We start from the raw sequence: 13285 nt of genomic DNA on the forward strand, positions 1-13285 counted from the left end.
CCTCTCATGGCTTGTAAGAGGAAACTGGAGACCTTTTCATCAAAATCCAGGGAGAGGACGAGAGACTCTTCAGCTTTCTGTAAGGAAAAGCGGGGCTACAGAGGTTGTTCCCGCCCTTTCTGTAAACTTGGGGCTCTGCATCCAGGAAGTTGTCCTTTGTGTAAGAGCGTGCCTCTGCGTTATTTCTGATGGACAGAGTTTGAGCAGAGAGCATTCTTTCCGTGTGGCAACAGGCTCTGATGACATGAGGTGACACCGTGACCAGGACTTACTGCTCTTGGTAGCTCTGTTAGGTAACCAACAGGAATTTATTTAATGCCTGGCAGGTTAAGAGTTGACAGGTCATTGGGAATGAGTCGAGAGTCACAGGTTCTAGTCCAGGCTTCCTGATCCTGGTGAGAATTAGGAAGAGCATCATAAATTGTAGAAAGTAGTACAAGGGTGAGGTTCATGTTTTATGGCTAGCACTTGTTCTAGATGGAGTAAGCCCTAGCTTCGGCCTTGAGCAGACGTGGCGCCTTTCCTTGCCTTTCGGAGGGAGAACAGAGGGATAGGGAGACCCACCCCCACTGCGGTGGTGCCTGGTCCTCGAGCGGGTCTGACGAGTTGGGAGGGCTCCAGTTAGAGGCCACTGCTCTGCCGAGCTGAGGAGTGGGAAGATGGAGCAGAAGGGGGAGGTTTGTAGCCCTGCTTCAAGCTTCGGCTTCAGCCGGCCCTGAAGAGTTTTGCTGAGCATGGTTGCATTTTGTGACAGCTGCATGGGGCCAGATAGATGGCTTTCTTTTGTAGTCAGGGGACTTGTGTGGGGTCCAGGGCATCGTGGTGGGGCTCAGTGCTCGAGAGGAGCTCACTTAGCTTTTTAGTTTAAGTCAGCTTGGTTCTCAAGCTGTAGCATGCAACAGATTCACCCAGGGGACTCACAAAATCCCACCCCAGAGTTTCAGATCTAGTAGGTCTGGGGTGGGGCCTGAGGACTTGTGTGCGTCCAGTAAGTTCTCAGGTTTTCTGGGGACCATATTTTGAGAACCGTTGGCTTAGGGAACGGGACAGACTGTCGTTGAGATAGGAAGTCGGAGGTACAGCTGGAATCAGAAACAGCAGTTCAGGTACAGGCAGGTGGGTGGGGTGGGGTGGGGACGGGGGCACTCATGGGGAGGTCACACTCGGGCCGCGCGATCTCAGCTGCCCTTCTCCCGGGGAGCCCTGAGAACAGTGGGAAGGAGTGCTGGGCTGAGCACCCGGGAAGCTTGGTCTGTGCTCTGGTGCTGCCGTGAACTGTTCCGTGAGTGCAAAAGGAGGAGAGCGCCGTGGGGGACGCCATCAGGTTACCTGTGGACACAGCCCTCCATACACACACCTAGCTCTGAGAATGCCAAGGCCACGTTCATTTGAACAGGAAGTCTGGTTGGCAGACACGTTTACGTGCCCTGTTTCCCTACTGGACCATGAGTTCTAATCCGGTCTGTCAATCCCAGCTGCTTCTAACTTTGATTCCTTAGGGCCTACGACTGCTGGAGAAACAGTAAGGCCTTAGTAAGTGGTGGACACAGTCATTTTCAGGAGGACTTAAGACAGATGAAAAAGCAAGCAAGCTCTCTGGCTAGCTTGGTGCCAGCCTGGGATGCCTGCTGAGTGCCTGCTGGTGCCGGTTCAGAAGAGCGTGTCGAAAAGCGGACATCTGACCTCCTGAGAAAAATGAGAAGTGTCCTCAGCACACCCCCGTTGATGGAGCACCAGAGAACTCCGACCTCATTTCATAAGGAATCTTGCCATGACCTCACTCTAGACTGTGGTGACAATGGTCAGGACTCCCCAGGGCCAGGGTGCAAGCCTGGAGGGCTGCAGGGACATGGAGACTTGAGGCTGGGCCAGCATTTTCCTGCGACTTAGGGGCTTTCCCTGCCTTCTCCTGGCTGCAAGACCATGTTGTCCTCAGACCAGGCAAGCTGCTCTAGCTGGCTGTGCTGGGAGACACACTGCATTTGAGTTTTTGCTTCTGAAAAAAAAAAAAAAACTTCATAGGTGAGAGATGTACTGAAGTAATAGTTTAAGTCAGCATTTACCTGTCCCTACATCCCGCAGAGACTGTCCTCTGAGCCCCTCTGGAGACGGCTTTGTACAACACTGTCTGGTTTTCTTCCATCCCTAGATCCTGAGCAGGGACTGCCTGCCCTTACCAACCCCAGAAGAAAGAGTCTGAAATGTGACTTTCAGTTTCATGGTCCCCCAAATGAGAATGGAACCCAAATCAGAAGCCCCTGTTTCTCAGAATCCCTGCTCCTTGTTGTGGTTTATTTCCAGTACCAACTCCAGGGTTTATAATCCACAGTTGGAATGTGTCGATCACGTAAAAATGGGAAGTTACTATTTTGAGTCTGTTGTGTTTTATTTTTAAATAAAACATTATTATGGAAGGATGGGATTCAAAGTCAGACTCGTTCTTTGACAATTCAGATTTACATCTAGTCTTAGGAAGTGTTACAGCTTTTCTTGCCCTTTCACTGCAATGTTGAAATGAATTAAAATGAGTGGTATCAGGAAGCCCTGAAGTTCACGAACCAAGAGACAGCCCGGTGTCCAGAGCCCGTGCCAGCCCAGGGCCTCGTTGCCCAGGGTCCTGCAGTCTCTTGAAGAAACAGGGATTCAGGCTCAGCGACTTTCAGACTGTTGTTGCTCAGTCACTACGTCATGCTCGGCTCTGCAAGCCCACGGGCTGCAGCCGGTCAGGCTTCCCTGTCCTTCACTGTCTGCCGGAGTTTCAGGCTCACCTCCACTGAGTCGGTGCTGGGCAGGGGAGGGGGCAGTGGGGAAGCTAGATCATCTCATACCTGCTCTGCCCCTTGTAACTTGAACCCAAGTGTCGTTCTGTGGGGACACGGACAGTCCCAAAACACATACCTCCAGCGCAGAAACAGCGTTTGCTAAGTGAATGCGGGATGAGAGCAGAGCTCAGAGAGGTTGCCTGAAGCCACCGGCTGTGGGGGTCTGGCCAGTTTCACTTCAGTCCTTTCTCAGCTACCCTGCACCGAGAACGCCATCCGGTGAAGTGACCTTGTGTCTCCCAGCCAGCACGGCCTTGCCGAGTCCCTCCTCTGAGTCCAGAGCCCGTGGTAGCTCAGGCGCTCGGCTCACCTCCCCAGGTGTGGGAGGGTGGGGGGCAGAAGAGGAGCAGAGGGTCGCTCGCAGGGCAGAACCGACTGACCCTCGAGCCAACCTCCCAGCTCCCCAGCTCCTGGCTCCTCCTCACATATCTGTGTGGTACTTACTACAGTGTAACTGTGTAACAGTTTCTTTCCCATCTCTCTCCCCTACTGAAGCACGAGCCCTCTGAGGCCAGGAGGCGTATCTTAATCATCTTACCGCACCACCAGCTGTTAACCCAGAATCAGCTCTCGGAGGGCTTGTGTGTGCTCAGGTGCTACTCATGTCCGATTCTTGGCAACCCCATGGACTGTAGCCTGCCAGGCCCCTCTGTCCATGGGGATTCTCCAGGTGAGAATACCCGAGCGGGTTGCCATTTCCTCCTCTAGGGGATCTTCCCGAACCAGGGGTCGAACCTGCGTCTCCTGCGTTGACAGGCGGATTCTTTACCACTGAGCCACCCAGGAAGCCTCAGTACTTCCATTAGAGTAACTTTAACTGAATGAAGTCACAGTCTCTAACGGGGGGAGGGGGGGTGCTGTCCGACCCCCCAGGGCCTCCTAGCACACAGGCCCCTAGTAGAGGGCGGTGGGGGCACCTAGTTGGAGGATGTGGGGAGACAGTGAGGCGGAGGGAGGGAAGAGAAGAGCAGCAGAGATGAAAGGACAGACAAGTCTCACTGACTTGACAGTTTCACCTGCTGCTGGTCTGACTAGCCACAAGCAAAAGTTATTTTGGGAAACAAATAATTTAGCTGTAGGATGGTAACACAGATACATGTGAAAAATGCCGGCCTACCCTCCATTGTTAAATAATGTTAAATAAATGTCACAGTTGCTGAGTTTCACTCAAAGAAAGCGGTGTTGTGGAACCAGACTCCAGTCCAGTCCATACAGTGGGGATGTAAAAGGCGAGACCTTGCGAAAGTCACTCCATCTCATCTCTTAGCTACCTCACAGAGAGGAAGAGGGCTGTTCTGAGGATAACATACTGGAAAGCAGTGTGTAAATTATAAAACACTGCGATAAATGCTTGTACTTTTGAACGTTACTCGGTTAAGGTTCTGCTTTATAAAACAGTTTCCATCCCCCATTTCTCTTTGCTTAGCATTGTGGTCTCTTATATGGAAAACAACAAAATAAAACTGAATTAGAGGAAAGATTTAACTGCACTCATGACCCAGAGGAAGGAGCTGTAGAACAAGAGACCAGCTTGGGTCTGTGTGACTTGCTAGTTACTTAGGATGATTGCAAAAGAGTCTCCAGCTGTGTAGGTTCAGAGACCTGTGTGGTGCCTTGTTGGAGGCGGGAGGGCCTTTTTGCTGTTAGGATAACTGTTCACCTAACAAACCACTTGCTGAACATCACTTGTTGTTGTTGAGTCACTCAGTCATGTCCTGACCCCATGGACAACAGCATGCCAGCCTTCCCTGTCCTTCATCATCTCCCACAGCTTGCTCAAACTCATGTCTCATTGAGTCAGTGATGCCATCCAACGCCCTCATCCTCTGTTGTCCCCTTCTCCTCCTGCCTTCAATCTTTCCCAGCATCAGGGTCTTTTCTAATGAATCAGCTCTTCACATCAGGTGGTCAAATATTGGCGCTTCCGCCTCAGTCCTTCCAGTGAGTATCAGGACTGATTTCCTTTAGGATTGATTGGTTTGATCTCCTTGCAGTCCAAGGGACTCCCAAGAGTATTCTCTAAAACCACAGTTCAAAAGCATCAATTCTTCGACACTCAGTCTTCTTTATGGTCAGCTGTCATATCCATACATGACTACTGGAAAAACCATAGCTCTGACTAGACAGACCTTTGTTGGTAAGGTAATGTCTCTCCTTTTTAATATACTGCCTAGATTGGTCATAGCTTTTCTTCCAAGGAGCAAGCATCTTCTAATTTCACGGCTGCAGTCACCATCTGCAATGATTTTGGAGCCCAGGAAAATAAAGTTTCTCACTGTTGCCATTGTTTTCCCATCTATTTGCCATGAAGTGATGGGACCGGATGCTATGATCTTAATTTTTTGAATGTTGAGTTTTAAGGCAGTTTTTTCACTCTCCTCTTTCACCTTCATCAAGAGGCTCTTCAGTTCCTCTTCACTTTCTCCCATAAGGGTGGTGTCATCTGCGTATCTGAGGTTATTAAGTAGAAGATGCAAGTCTGTGTCATCCTGAGTCCTGGGAAGGTGCTGAACCAACACCAAAAGCATGGGGTGAGGGTAGCCAAAGACCAAACGAACCCAGGGAAAACCAGGAGAGGTTCCAGATGGCTTCAGATAGGGTGCTGTGGGCTGGGAGGAGGACAAGGCGAGGTTTTGCCGCCGTGAACACCAGGGAGACTTGCAGGAGGAGGCATCTCTGGAGCATGTCTGAGAGCAGCGTCGGGTTTGGAGGGGAGGCGGCGGGAAGAAAGGAGGGACCGCTGGCAGCCGTGCGGGAGCTGAGGCCCGGGAGCCGCGGCGCTGTGCTCCCAGCCCGGTGGTGGCTGATGGGACCTGGGGGGAAGCTTCTCCTCATTCTTTTCATGGCAGTGACCCAGTCTGGTTGTCCTTCTCACGATGGTCACTGCTCTCTGCCCTGAAGGTCACTGCTTTTTCACCTTTAGGGAGTGTGCGTCTTTATTTGTGGGAAGCCACACGTTTTGCAGTGCTGGCTTGTTACTTTGCACAGGTTACTTCAGTTCTTCCTGCTTTAGTTTGCCTGTCTATAAGATGGGGGTATTACCTACCTCCTAGAGTGCCTGTGTTGATTAAATGAGATCATTTATATGAAGCATTTGGCAGGGCTCCTGGCACTTACTGGGCTTCCCAGGTGGCCCTAGTGGTAAGGAACCCACCTGCCAGCGCAGAAGATGTAAGAGACTCGGGTTCAGTCTCTGGGTCGGGAAGATCCCCTGGAGGAGGGCACGGCAACCCACTCCAGTACTCTTGCCTGGAGAATCCCATGGACAGAGGAGCCTGGCGGGCTACAGCCCTTGGGGTCACAAAGAGGCGGACAGGACTGAAGCGACTTAGCACACATGCACGCTGGCACTTAGTAGATATTCAATAAATTCATTCCTTTAATTTACTTTAAGCAGGAGGGCATTTAATTCAGACCTTCATCCTGGATTAGAAATCACGTAGGAGCCAGGAAAGAGCCCTGACCCCTCTGAGGACACGGAGCACCTCTCATGCCCCCGTCTCCTTGGCATTCAGACTCAGAGTGCCAGCAGTCAGTCCTTGGACGATAATCCTGTTTGCTGCCGAAATGTTTATGACACAGTGAACCGACCGTGATGTGACTAATCAGCCGAGAGCCTGGATCTTGGCTTGGTTGACGCACAGATTCATTGGGCTGAGAGATTAATTAAGTTCCCTGCAGTTGACACACTGGGCCTGCGTGCTCTCTGGCTAATGATAACAGCGCAGCCAGAGCCCATCACCAAGTGTCGGAGCTGTCCCGGCACCCGCCTCCCTCGTCCCCAGCCCGGGTCCCGTCGCTGCATCCCGGAGACCAACAGAAGCAGTGGCTGTCTGCTGAGCTGACATGACAGGCTGAGGGTGTGAGCTCCCTCCTGGGGGGCGGCAGAGGGAATTACGGGTAGGAGCTCGGTGGAGGGCACCGCACCGTTCTAGCAGAAGGGGCAGTCGTGGCTGTGGTGGGGTCCCTCCCAGGGTGGTTCTGTCCGGCATCAGAAGCCACTTGAGACCTCAACCTGGGGGTCCTCCGTAACAGCCCCTTCCTGGGCGGGCCGCTGAAACTGAAGCACGGAGCCCAGGTCACTCCGCACACCCGCCCAGGCCCGGCGCTCAGCAGAGGAGCTCGCGCAGGCGTGTTTTGTTTTGCTTCCCCAGCCCACCAGTGCTTCCCGGCCCTAGCTGAGTTCCGGGAGAACCCGAACTCGCGCGCCTGCAGACGCTAGGTTTTGATGATACTGTGTTACCTTAGATCGGCCATGTAACTTCACTGGGATGTAGCTTGTCCACCTGGAAAATAGAAGTGGTTCAGAGAGAACAAGATTACGGCCATGCAGGAGCTTGGGGAAATCGGGAGCCCTGGATAATTACAGGTGCTCTTAACGTGTGCTTTCATGTTCTCCTGGCGCCTCCGGCCGCAGATTGAACCACATGTCTTGAGTGTGCGTGGCTTGTCCAGACACGACCCTGAGTCTGGAACTGACCTCCTGCTGGTTTGTGGGCCGTGTGGGGTTTGGTTACTGGTCATGTGGCTGTCAGGAAGTCATCCCAGACCCAGTTAGAGGTGAGAGGAAGTGTTTTCACTCCAGTCCACCAGTTCAGGGCCAGCCAGACGCCAGGATTGATCCCGCTGTGTGTCTTAGAGACTAGCCCGGCCTCCATCTTCATCAGCACAAGGGCTGGAAGAGAGCAGAGACAGCCCGTGTTTACTTGTGGAGGCCCAGGAGGAAACTGGGAGCTCTTCCAGCTCTGAGAGCACCCCTGGGCCTCCTGGAGCACAGGCTTGAAAGAAAGAGAACCTGGAGCGGGAAGGTGGGTGTCCCTCCAGGGCCCGCTTCCTGCTGTTCAGAAGCTGTGTCCTTCCTCTTTCCCTGTGTGCGGTGGAGCCAGCAGCTCGGACAGTAAAAAACCTGCCTGCAAGCAGGAGACCCTGCAGGTTCGATCTGTGGGTGGGGAAGATCCCCTGCAGAAGGGAGAGATGGGTAAAACTGTGTGGCTGGATATACAGGACACCAGGCAGACTGTACGCTTTAAAGGCATGTTTGGGCTCAGGGGTGAAATTCTTCCTAGAGAGAGGATGCTTTCACAGTCAAATGAACCTTGGAGACAGAGTGAAGATTGGGTGTTTTCCTTATCCACCAACTTACCGAGGCGTGAGGGCAGTAGAGAGTCCTAAAGTGGAGGGAGGCAGATCTGCTGTGCTGCTCTTGATAAAACTATTTGTTTTCCTGGTCTTTGTTGGGGCGTTACGATCATCAGGCCCCTGTTGTGAATGAAGCTCACCCCACCCTGGCTGAAAACTGTGAACACAGCCTTGCCTCACAGAAAGGTGGGAGAGCCAAGGAACGCGGCCTGGCGTTCGGGGGCCGGTCCTTTACCGAGCTCCGTCCGCAGCCAGTCCAGCTCCTTCTGCAGCTGCTGCCCTCTGTGGCCTGACTGCGCGCGCCTCCTTAACCCTCGACGCCCGGGAGTCTTCCCTCTGCTCCTTAGACGGGTATAGTCACAGATCTGCACGTTCTGCTCAGCTTCCCTGTCCCTCAACTGAAACTGCAGAGCGTGTTTTGGGACTTAGGAGAGTGTTGTAGGTTCTTCTGGCTCTGCACAGAGAGAATTCGGCGAAAGGAAGGGTTTATCAGTGAGTGGAGGACACTTGTGTGAGAGAGAAGCGGGCGGGCCAGGGGTTTATCATCACAGGAAAAGTGGGGAGGGGAGAGGACCACCTTCTTCCTCACTCTGGAGTAGACCCCACACTTCCACCGTCAGCTCCTCCTCCTCGTCAGCCAGGGGATTTTCTTGTCCCCCGATGGCCAGACTGGACTTTGATGGCATTATGGACGTGAACAAAATGACAGTCACATACACTGAAGGGTGGTAACCACCTCTGGTTTCGGTGTCATCTCACCCTTTCCTTATATTTTTCCTTCTTCCTGCTTGCCAAGGAGCATATCCCAGGAATCATTAAGTTCCTGACCCCTCCCGGGGAAGGAGGTGGGTCTCATTCCATCAGTAATTTACTGTTTAGGGCATGTCTCAATATTCTGTTGCACGGTTTTGTTGCTGAGCAAGCCTGCTTGCTTTGATGGGTAAGCAGACTTGCTTTCTTGAGTGATCATTAACTCACAGGGTCTCCCATACCTTTTTCTCTACTTACGATTCCCTAGTGGGATTAACTGTTTAATCACCCACTCTGTCCCTTTACTGTGTCCCTGTCAAAACCACTGTTTTCTTCCTATGAAACCCTTCAAAACCCAGCATTGCACACACTTCCTTTAGGGCCTTTTCTGACCACTGTGGCCCAAATAAACTTTCCCTTTTTTACTAAACTCCCATGCAACACTCAGGCTGTTGAGCACCCAATCTAATAGCTCATGCTTCTCATTCTTATCTTCCTGACTTGGTTGAGGATACTTGAAGGCAGAGCAATATCCTCTTCGTTCCATCTGTCACACTTGAGCAGAGTGGATGCAGCCTGGCTTCTCCGCACTTTTTATTTACTCATTTTTATTACTTATTTCAAATCTCCTGCCATATGCCAGTCATTGTTATAGGCCGAGAAGGGGAAATGGCAGGAAAAAGGCCAATTTGCTGCCTTTTTGACGTCTGTTCACTTCTGAGCATGAAGGCGAGATTGGGATTTCGAGAGAGGCCCTCAGTCTGGGGAGCAGGCCCTGCTGTGCATGGGCAGGAGATCAGGAGAAAGGCCTGGAAGGTCCAGGTGGTAGGTTTTCCAAGCTGTAGATAGTTAAAAGGGTTTGAGCTAGTAAAAATGCATGTAAAGTTTAAAGAGTCCTTATATATTTTAATGAAACGCTTCTGATTCTTCTGGATTCAAATGCAAACAAGATAACACGTGTGCAGTTGTACCCGCTGTATTCCAGGCACTTTTGTTATCATCTCTAATTCTCCCAGCAATCCTCGAAGCTTGGCATTATTTCTACTATTTTATCTAAGGGGCACCTAAATTTCAGAGAGGTTAGATCCCTTTCTCACACATCTGCTTAATCGATAAAGCTGGAAATCTGATCTATGTCTTCTAACTAAAAATTCAATGCTTGTTTTTATCATTCTGACCCTAATTTTGTAAAACAAAGTCTGTGAGGTATCTGGCTCTGTGTGCTTTATGTGATGTTTCATTGGTAAGTGACTGTATCGCATTGTTGAGCCCTGACTGTGATCAGTGAACTTCACTCGCGTGAACACGTGCAGGACGTTCCTCGTCAGGGTCCTACGAGACGGCTGCTGGCATTGTCGTGTCTATCCCGCAGCTTGTCCAGCTTCACACGAGCTGGCACTTGACCCCGTGCCATCTGACTCTGGGACCTGTGCCTTTACTGTCTTAGTCACACGAGGGGCTTTGTGGCTGAAGAGAGTTCTGTGATCATTTGGTTGATAAGAATTGCACAGCCCATCTCCCCTGGAGAGTAGCATGAAAGCTCTGATAAGTTCTGCAGGGGCAGCTATTACATGTGTGAATTTTGCCCCTGAGTTTCTCAAGTATGTTTGATGAAGGGATTTTTGCTGCCTAACATTTGCATGCATGCTAAATCACTTCAGTCATGTCTGACTCTGTGCGACCCCATGGACTGTAGCCCACCAGGCTCCTCCGTCCATTGCATTCTCCAGGCAAGGATACTGGAGTGGGTTGCCATTTCCTCCTCCAGGGGAATCTTCCCCACCCAGGGATAGAACCCGAGTATTTCTGCATGTCCCGCACTGTCAGGCAGGTTCCCCACCGATAGCGCCTAACACTTAATTTTTAGTTTAAACTCTGGAAAATGCTGCTGTCCGGGAAGGAGAATCTGAGCCTGGGAATCAGAAGAGGGAGGAAAGAGAATTGTTGTTGTTCAGCCACTGAGTGACTCCTTAGTGACCTGCTCTTTGCAAACCCGTGGATTGCAGTATGCCAGGAGAAGAAAGTATTCAGGGGAAAAGACATAAATGGAAGAAGATAATAAGGCCTGAGACTTGAAGTCTCATTTAGGTATGAGTTCAGGCTTCTGCTCTTACTGGCTATGTATTGTAATTTGGGGCAAATCATTTTTTATTCTTTTTGGGTCTCACTTGCCTTATCTGTAAAATATTATTGTGAGGAAAAGTGTGATTGTATATGCAAAAATGCTTTGTTAACAGTAAAACTCGTTTTTTTTCTTTTTTCAATTGGTGTTTACCAAGTTCATTTCCACTCTAGTACCCAACACAGCGTCTGCCAGCTATTTGAAGAACAGTTAACAGTTGTTGAATGAATGAGTGGATTTTGTCTTTTAGGTCTCTGGGTTCTGTAGCTGGTGTGTTACACGTGAAAAATGTTTTACTGTGAGACTTTGTTTCTTGAATTTTCTTTCTAAATTGTGTTTTGTGTGTTTTAAAAATATTTATTTATCTGGCTGCATTGGGTATCAAAGCATATGGGATCTTTAACTGTGGCTCATGGACTCTAGCCGTGGCGTGCAGGCTCAGTCATTGTGGCGTGTGGGCTTAATTGTTGCCACATGTGGGATCTTAGTTTCCTGACCAGGGATCGAACCCACTGGACCACCAGGGACGTCCCCCTAAATTGTATTTTTGCTAGGTTTTCTGTTTTTGGAATTTAATGAAGTCACCCAATTGGAAAATCAAGACTCACTCACTTTGTTGTATTCCAATTTGGACTGCTAAGGCAGTTTATTTTGTGTTTTTCTGATATGTCCCTGGCAGCTAGAAATTTTTGGACAGTTCCAAAATGGTAAATTTCATTCACCAGTGTGCATGTGGTGACTTTTTTTTTTTAATAGCACTGCTGATTCTCTCAGATGTGCCCATCTGTGGTTTCTTTTTTTAAGGGATTTCTAATATATCAGCCTCTTGATGTAATTAGTCTTCATGTTTCCATGATAAAGTCTAGCTGTTTTAAAGGACTGTCAGGAGAAGAAACTTGCTGTAATTTTGCATACCAGTGCAGGTGGGGGAGTGCTAACGTGTCAGAGCATTCTTTACGAACTTCAAATAAGTCACTTGTGTTTCCTGTTGTTGTTATTCAATCACTAAAGTGTCCAACTCTTTGCAACCCATGGGCTACAGCACTCCAGGCTCTCTTGACTTTGTGATTTTGCATTCCAATCCCCTGTAATGAGAAGGACTTTTTTTTTTTTAATATTTACTTTTTTTAAAATTTGGCTGCGCTGGATCTTAATTGCAGCATGTGGGATCTAGTTCCCTGACCACGGGTTGAACCTGGGCCCCCTGCATTGGGAGCACAGAATCTTAGCCACTGGACCACTAGGGAAGTCCGAAAAGGACATCTTTTTCTGATGTTAGTTCTAGAAGGTCTTGTAGGTCTTCATAGAACCATTCAGTTTCAGCTTCTTTGACATTAGTAGTTGGGGCATAGACTTGGATTACTGTGATGTTGAATGGTGTGCCTTGGAAATGAACCAAGGTCATTCAGTCATTTTTGAGATTGTACCCAAGTACTGTATTTTGTTAACTATGAGAGCTACTCCATTTCCTCTAAGGGATTCTTGCCCACAGTAGTAGGTATAATGTTCATCTGAATTAAACTTGCCCATTCCTGTCCATTTAGTTCACTGATTCCTAAGATGTCAATGTTAACTCTTGCCATCTCCTGCTTGACCACTTCCAATTTACCTTGATTCAGGGACCTAACATTCCGGGTTCCTAGGCAATGCTGTTTTTCACAGCATCGGATTTTACCTTCACCCCCCAGACACTTCCACAACTGAGCGTCATTTCCACTTTTGGCCCAGCCTTTTCATTCTGGAGCTATTTCTCTGCTCTTCCTCAGTATCATATTGGATACTTTCTGACCTGAGGGCCTCATCTTCTGGTATCATATGTTTTTGCCTTTTCATACTGTTGACGGGGTTCTCAAGGCAAGAATACTGGAGTGGTCTGCCATTCCCTCCTCCAGTGGACCATGTTCTGTCAGAGCCGTCCGCCAGGACCCATCCGTCCTGAGTGGCCCTGTGCAGTGTGGCCCATCACTTCTCTGAGTTACGCAAGCCCCTTTGCCACCACGGGCCTGCGGTCCATGAAGGGGAGTTGCGTTTCAGCACCCGGCCAGAGAGACAGAGATGAGCTTCAGGTCATTTCAGTAGGTCAGATGTGGCACAAAGATGGAGAGTTGGGTCTTTGGTTTGTTTATTCTTGGCTGTGCCGGGTCTTTGCTGCTGGGCACGGGCACTCTGGTTGCGGCAGGCAGGGCCGCTCTTCTTTGCAGCGCACGGCCTGCTCGTTGCAGTGGCTTCTCATGTTGCGGAGCACGGGCTGTGGAGCACAGGCTCGGTAGTTGTGGCTCAAGGGCTTTGTTGCTCCGTAGCTTGTGGAATTTTTCCAGACCAAGGATCAAACCCATGGCCCCTGCATTAGCAAGTGGATTCCCATCAACTGCACCACCAGGGAAGTTCCAAGAGATTTTAAAGCGAGAGACCACCAAGTTATGTCTTAGCACACCTGTTTGTTTCCTGGAAT

General features: G+C 50.0%; 1 protein-coding gene across 5 annotated transcripts in view; it reads left to right on the forward strand.

Annotated features, from left to right (window-relative positions):
• Nucleotides 1–13285, forward strand: part of EVL (Enah/Vasp-like) — a 141332-nt gene that overhangs the window by 39202 nt on the left and 88845 nt on the right. The gene's annotated exons all lie outside the window — the stretch shown is intronic.

Source organism: Cervus canadensis, chromosome 17 (genome assembly GCF_019320065.1).
Source record: "Cervus canadensis isolate Bull #8, Minnesota chromosome 17, ASM1932006v1, whole genome shotgun sequence".
Taxonomy (NCBI): Eukaryota; Metazoa; Chordata; class Mammalia; order Artiodactyla; family Cervidae; genus Cervus; species Cervus canadensis.